Genomic DNA, 8,045 nt, shown 5'->3' with positions numbered 1-8,045 from the left:
GGCACGAGCAACGATTGGGTCGGAATCCGTCCGGATCCAAAAAATAGTCGCACGACTGGAAAATCTCAAGACACAAGTGGAACTGCAGCAATTTCACAATCAACCACATGGTCTGAACACACAGGTGTGAGTGATGGATGATGATTCCTCAAGGAGTGATTTGACAGACTGTGTTGGTCACTCAATAGTGACCCATGCATTAGTCCTACAATCATTGCAGGTAAACAAAATGGGAAAAAAAAGATGAGAAATCATATGAAGGAAAATATAAAACATTTATTGATTTATGCACTTTTATTGAGGAATGTCTTTGCTCCAAGGCGATTTCTCCTCTTAGACAGCAGTTCCCTGCCTTAGAAAAAGGTCTTTCACAGGATACAGATGAAAATGGTGAGCAAAAAAATTTAAGTGTGAGTTGATAAAGGTGTGGATATGTTTACTGGTTATTTTTCCAATGTTATAACGGGTCTTTGAACGATCCATGAAGTCAGTGGAACAAGGTGAGGGCAAGCAAACATCCAACAAACCCCCAAAATCGAAACAGTTTGTTTCCTCATAAACATAATTTGGTGCGTTACATCCGAACGACACACTTCCTGTATCGCTCACAGGATTCTTTTTCTTAAAGCGATACAGGCACCAATACGGAATTACCCCGACCTTTTGCCCGTCCACGACAATCCTCCTGTCCATCCTCCATAATAAAAATAATACATCATTAATTAATTAAAATGGGAATGAAATATATCATTAATTAATTAAATGTGTCATTAATTAATTAAATGCTGAAATAATAAATATATTTTTTTACTTAAAATGAATTGTATTTTAATTAATTAATGACATATTTAATTATAATTTGAATTAATTAATGACACATTTAATTAATTAATGATATATTTCATTCCCATTTGAATTAATTAATGATGTATTTATTTATTTAATTTTGGCACAAAAAATCCTCCATACATTAGGACAATGTTAGTTTAATAGCTTTATTTAGTTACAGGTTTCATATTGGGTTAATTATACTTACCATGTGTCCGTCTCCTTTCTCTGAAACACCATTCAGGTTCAGTGTTTGGGAATGTCGGTCCAGCATTTCCTGCCTTTTTTTACCATCAGTGACATCAGTGATTGAATTATTGGGATACCAAACAGGAGGATTTTTAGTTTTTCAGGAGTTATTTGTGTTTGTCCGTTGAATTTTTCTTTTGAGATATTCTAAGAGAATTTCTGCTATTATGTAAATAACATGCATATGAAGTTGTAAATTAATTTTAGCACATATATTTAATTAGTTTGGTTAGAGTGTTTGTGTAATGTGACCCGTTTGTTTAGATTTAGAGGGAGAAGATGATGTGATTGAAAATGGTGCTGTATTGTCGGTTCCTGGACTGAGAAAATGAAGAAATAAACTTGAGGAATCGTCGGCGTTGGTCTGTCTGATCTCTACTCAGACGCTCGAAACCCACTACTTTACAGTAGGAAGAGAAAAAAACAAGTGGTGGAGACAACAAAAAACACTTAATCTTAATCCCCCCCTATATGTACTGTATATATAGATATATATATTAATAAAATAAATATATATGACATATTTAAAAATATATCATATATATATTTTATATCAAAAATGCATATATACAGGACTGTCTCAGAAAATTTGAATATTGTGATTTTCTGTAATGCAATTACAAAAACAAAAATGTCATACATTCTGGATTCATTACAAATCAACTGAAATATTGCAAGCCTTTTATTATTTTAATATTGCTGATTATGGCTTACAGTTCAAGATTAAGATTCCCAGAATATTCTAATTTTTTGAGATAGGATATTTGAGTTTTCTTAAGCTGTAAGCATGATCAGCAATATTAAAATAATTAAAGGCTTCCAATATTTCAGTTGATTTATAATGAATCCAGGATGTATGTCATTTTTGTTTTTGTAATTGCATTACAGAAAATCACAATATTCTAATTTTCTGAGACAGTCCTGTACATTCTGCAACCTTATTGACGCAGCACTATTAATAACAACACAAATAAAATGAAATACAACAAAATAAAAAACATTTGTAGCTTTTGTTTATTTTTCTACAGTTTCGTGACTGGTGTTACGGTGTTACGACCGCCCTCTGGTGGTGACACTAGAAACTACAGTTTGTTCCATTTAACGACATTATCGTCTGTAATTCATTTTAACTAAAGAACTAGTCATAGATTACAGACTTTAATTACATTAATTAATGACAGAAGACAGATGAAGATTGTTTTTGCGCTAGTTTCTCCTCGAAACAGACTCGTTGTCGTCGTGCTTTTTACTGTTTATTGGGGATTTATTTTGAAAGAAATAACCGGATGTACTTTTGTAATTTAAACCTTCTAGCTTTACACTGAGTGCAGTTACCATATATAACCACCAGAGGGCGAAATGTTGCAATCCTCATTGAAAAACACCATAGAACACGGTTTATTACATAATATATACTATAGAAATAAACTATATTATACTATAACTTTATTATACTATAACCGGAACTGTCACCTTGAGGAAAACCATTAAAAAAGTAATGGAAAAGTAATGGAAAAGCCCCAGAGGCCGCGTCGTTCTGGGAGAGAACCATTTCATTGTTTTAAACAGTTATTTAAACATATACATTGATGAACATTTCTTTAACACCTCTTTGCATTTGTCCCCCAAACTGACTCCTTTAACCGTGAAACTGTGGTTTTGTGTTACTTCTCACAGCCGGTATGTTTTTTTTTTTCTCAATTCTTTTATTTGTGTCAAAGGTTAGAAAGCAAACATTTCAAATACACATTCCATACAAATACATTTGTTATTGAAACGAGGTTGATAAAGGGAACAGTAGATTGGACACTGTATGTAAACATGAGAATAAAGTGTGTAGAGATTGAATGTCCCATGACAATTATACAGTAATATAATATGAAAATAAGGTACAAACAATTATAAATGAATTAAATACATGACATTTAAGTAAAATAATACAACAAAGTCCATCATACAAGGGCTATGTAAGGATATCAGTCTTCTAAATCAGTGGGAAAATGTCTTTTGTTTCAGTTATTAGTTTTAAAGATTTTAAATATAATCCAAATTCTTCTAAATCACAGCCGGTATGTTAAACATGTCCAGTCCTCGATTCTTCTCTACTTTAGGTTTCATGATCTGTTTTATATTTTGTATCTTGTGACATGTCAATATTGTCTTTTATTGCAGTTTTGCACTTTGGTCCACTGTTTTTGTTTAAAGTGCTAAAAAATACTAAATAATAATAATAATAATAATAATAATAATAATAATAATAATAATAATAATAATAATAATAATAATAATAATAATAATAATAATAATAATAATAAAGTAGCTTTTTTTTAATCTTCTGCAGAAAGTTTTATGACTGTTATTGCGATGATGAGAACAGACCGCCCTCTTGTGGTGACACTAGAAACTACCGTTTTCTTCCATTTAACGACCTGATCGTCTGTAATTCGTTTTAATTACAGAACTATTCTTAGATTACCGACTGTAATTACATTAATTAATGGCAGAAGACGGATGAAGATTGTTTTTGCACTAATTTCTCCTCGAAACAGACTCGTTGTCATCCTGCCTTTTTAACTGTGTATTATTTTGAAAGGAATAACAGGATGTACTTTTGTTATATAATTCTTCTAACTTTACACTTTACACTGGGTGCAGTTACCATATATAACCACCAGAGGGCGAACTGTTGCAATCCTCATTGAAAAAACACCATCGAATACAATTTGTTATACTATAATATATGACATATACTATAAAAAATATATTATAATATAACGTTCTGGGAGAGACGTGCTGACAGAGCGGCCGTCTTGGTCCAGACCTGGTGACGTCAGATACGACCAGTGGAGGTAAGTGGTATTTCAGAATCCTAATTACTAATTAATCAGAATCAGTCATAAGTCATCAGAATCAGTTAATTACATTAATTAATGACAGAAGACAGATGAAGATTGTTTTTTCACTAAGTTCTCCAAGAATCTGACTCATTGTCCTCGTGCATTTTACTGTTTATTGTTGATTTATTTTGAAAGAAATAACCGGATGTACTTTTGTCCTTTAAACCTTCTAACTTTACACTGAGTGCAGTTACCATATATAACCACCAGAGGGCGAACTGTTGCAATCCTCATTGAAAAAACACCATAGAACTCGGTTTATTACATAATATACTATAGAAATAAACTATATTATACTATAACTTTATTATACTATAACCGGTACTGTCACCTCGAGGAAAACCCTTAAAAAGTAATGGAAAAGTAATGGAAAAGCCCCAGAGGCCGCGTCGTTCTGGGAGAGAACCATTTAATTGTTTTAAACAGTTATTTAAACATATGCATTGATGAACATTTGTTTAACACCTCTTGCATTTGTCCCCCAAACTGACTCCTTTAACCGTGAAACTGTGGTATTGTGTTGCTTCTCACAGCCGGTATGGTTTTTTTCATTATAGTTTCATTATTAGTTTAATTATAAAACAAACATTTCAAATACACATTCCATACAAATACATTTGTAATTGAAACGAGGTTGATAAAGGGAACAGTAGATTGGACACTGTATGTAAACCTGAGAATAAAGTGTGTAGAATGTATGTCCCATGACAATTATACAGTAATATAATATGAAAATAAGGTACAAACAATAATAAATAAATTAAATACATGACATTCAACTAAAATAATAAAACTAAGTAAGGTTATCAGTCTTCTAAATCAGTGGGAAAATATACTACTATATTCATACAGTAATATAATATGAAAATAAGGTACAAACAATAATAAATAAATTAAATACATGACATTTAGGTAAAATAATACAACACAGTCCATCATACAAGGGCTATGTAAGGATATCAGTCTTCTAAATCAGTGGGAAAATGTCTTAACACTTCATACATTGTTGTGCTTTTGTTTCAGTTATTAGTTTTAAAGATTTTAAATATAATCCAAATTCTTCTAAATCAAAGCCGGTATGTTAAACATGTCCAGTCCTCGATTCTTCTCTATTTTAGTTTTCATGATCTGTTTTATATTTCATTTCTTGTGACATGTCAATACTGTCTTTTATTGCAGTTTTGCACTTTGGTCCACTGTTTTTGTTTAAAGTGCTAAAAAATAAAGTAAATATGTAACTTTTTTTAATTCTTCTCCGGAAAGTTTGATGACAGACCGCCCCCTTGTGGTGACACTTGGAACTACCGTTGTCTTCCATTTAACGACCTGATCGTCTGTAATTCGTTTTAATTACAGAACTATTCTTAGATTACCGACTGTAATTACATTAGTTAATGGCAGAAGACGGATGAAGATTGTTTTTGCACTAATTTCTCCTCGAAACAGACTCGTTGTCATCCTGCCTTTTTAACTGTGTATTATTTTGAAAGGAATAACAGGATGTACTTTTGTTATATAATTCTTCTAACTTTACACTTTACACTGGGTGCAGTTACCATATATAACCACCAGAGGGCGAACTGTGGCAATCCTCATTGAAAAAACACCATCGAATACAGTTTGTTATACTATAATATATGACATATACTATAAAAATATATTATAATATAACGTTCTGGGAGAGACGTGCTGACAGAGCGGCCGTCTTGGTCCAGACCTGGTGACGTCAGATACGACCAGTGGAGATAAGTGGTATTTCAGAATCCTAATTACTAATTAATCAGAATCAGTCATAAGTCATTAGAATCAGTTAATTACATTAATTAATGACAGAAGACAGATGAAGATTGTTTTTTCACTAAGTTCTCCAAGAATCTGACTCATTGTCCTCGTGCATTTTACTGTTTATTGTTGATTTATTTTGAAAGGAATAACAGGATGTACTTTTGTCCTTTAAACCTTCTAACTTTACACTGACTGCAGTTACCTTGTATAACCACCAGAGGGCGAACTGTTGCAATCCTGTTGCAATCCTCATTGAAAAAACACCATAGAGCACGGTTTATTACATTTATTACATATTTTATTACTATAAAAATAAACTATATATATGTGTGTGTATATATATATATATGTGTGTATATATATATATATATGTGCAGTTACTTTTAAATTATATATATATATATATATATATATATATATATATATATATATATATATATATATATATATATATATATATATATATATATATATATATATATATATATATATATATATATATATACAGTTAAATTGCTCCATCCATTTGGTTGTGGTTGTGGCACAGATGTTCTTGTCCAGTTTTGTTCTTACATCCGTTCCCTCAGATTCCTGCAACAAAACTTGGATGTACATTCCAATAAAGGTTAAGATAAATGATAACATGCCTCTGAAGTTTGACTTTTTGCACCATTACAATACTTATAGGCAACTAGTCATCATAGCTCCTGCTTTCTGAAACACATGTTAATGCTCAATAGTACACATATATGGTTCTTTAATATATTTGCATTATACTAAGATACATTCATTTTCAATGGCTTTTGTCCTTAATGGCTTTTTTTCCCCTTACATTACTTTTACTTTTATACTTTAAGTAGTTTTGAAACCAGTACTTTTATACTTTTACTTGAGTAAAAAACTTGAGTTGATACTTCAACTTCTACAGGAGTATTTTTAAACTCTAGTATGAATGTGAATACTTTTGACACCTCTGTTGTGGCGGTAATGGTTCCCCCCATCTCTGTTCCTACCCGGACCTCTATATCGGATACACCCCAAAACATGGCGGCCAACATAGACCACATCTTTCAAGACTTCATTTTGAAGAAAATCAGAGAAATTGGATGCCGTGAAGACGATAAACCGTAGGTTCTTATATGTTTACTTCTCAGGTTTACGGAAAAGGTTTTGAGAAAACTTCGCTCGCCGCTCTGTGTCTCTAATTTACCATTTGAGCTAAACTTTAGCCACATTTTTGCTCGTTTAAATGTAACTGCACCCATGTAATCATCAGAAAACCACATATTTACTGGTTTAAATGTAACTTCTCTTGGTCTGATCATCAGGAAATCACATATTTACTGGTTTAAATGTAACTTATCCTTGTTTTATCATCAGGAAATCACATATTTACTGGTTTAAATGTAACTTATCCTGGTTTTATCATCAGGAAATCACATATTTACTGGTTTAAAAGTAACTGCACTCAGTCTGATCATCAGGAAATCACATATTTACTGGTTTAAATGTAATATATCCTGGTTTTATCATCAGGAAATCACATATTTACTGGTTTAAATGTAATATATCCTGGTTTTATCATCAGGAAATCACATATTTACTGGTTTAAATGTAATATATCCTGGTTTTATCATCAGGAAATCACATATTTACTGGTTTAAATGTAACATCTCCTGGTCTGATCATCAGGAAATCACATATTTACTGGTTTAAATGTAACATCTCCTGGTCTGATCATCAGGAAATCACATATTTACTGGTTTAAATGTAACATCTTCTGGTCTGATCATCAGGAAATCACATATTTACTGGTTTAAAAGTAACTGCACTCAGTCTGATCATCAGGAAATCACATATTTACTGGTTTAAATGTAATATATCCTGGTTTTATCATCAGGAAATCACATATTTACTGGTTTAAATGTAATATATCCTGGTTTTATCATCAGGAAATCACATATTTACTGGTTTAAATGTAATATATCCTGGTTTTATCATCAGGAAATCACATATTTACTGGTTTAAATGTAACATCTCCTGGTCTGATCATCAGGAAATCACATATTTACTGGTTTAAATGTAACATCTCCTGGTCTGATCATCAGGAAATCACATATTTACTGGTTTAAATGTAACATCTTCTGGTCTGATCATCAGGAAATCACATATTTACTAGTTTAAAAGTAACTTATCCCGGTCTGATCATCAGGAAATCACATATTTACTGGTTTAAAAGTAACTTATCCCGGTCTGATCATCGGGAAATTACATATTTACTGGTTT

Source organism: Cololabis saira, chromosome 24 (assembly GCF_033807715.1).
Source record: "Cololabis saira isolate AMF1-May2022 chromosome 24, fColSai1.1, whole genome shotgun sequence".
Classification (NCBI taxonomy): domain Eukaryota; kingdom Metazoa; phylum Chordata; class Actinopteri; order Beloniformes; family Belonidae; genus Cololabis; species Cololabis saira.
The sequence above is the reverse complement of the archived record's forward strand: the minus strand, read 5'-3'. Positions refer to the sequence as shown.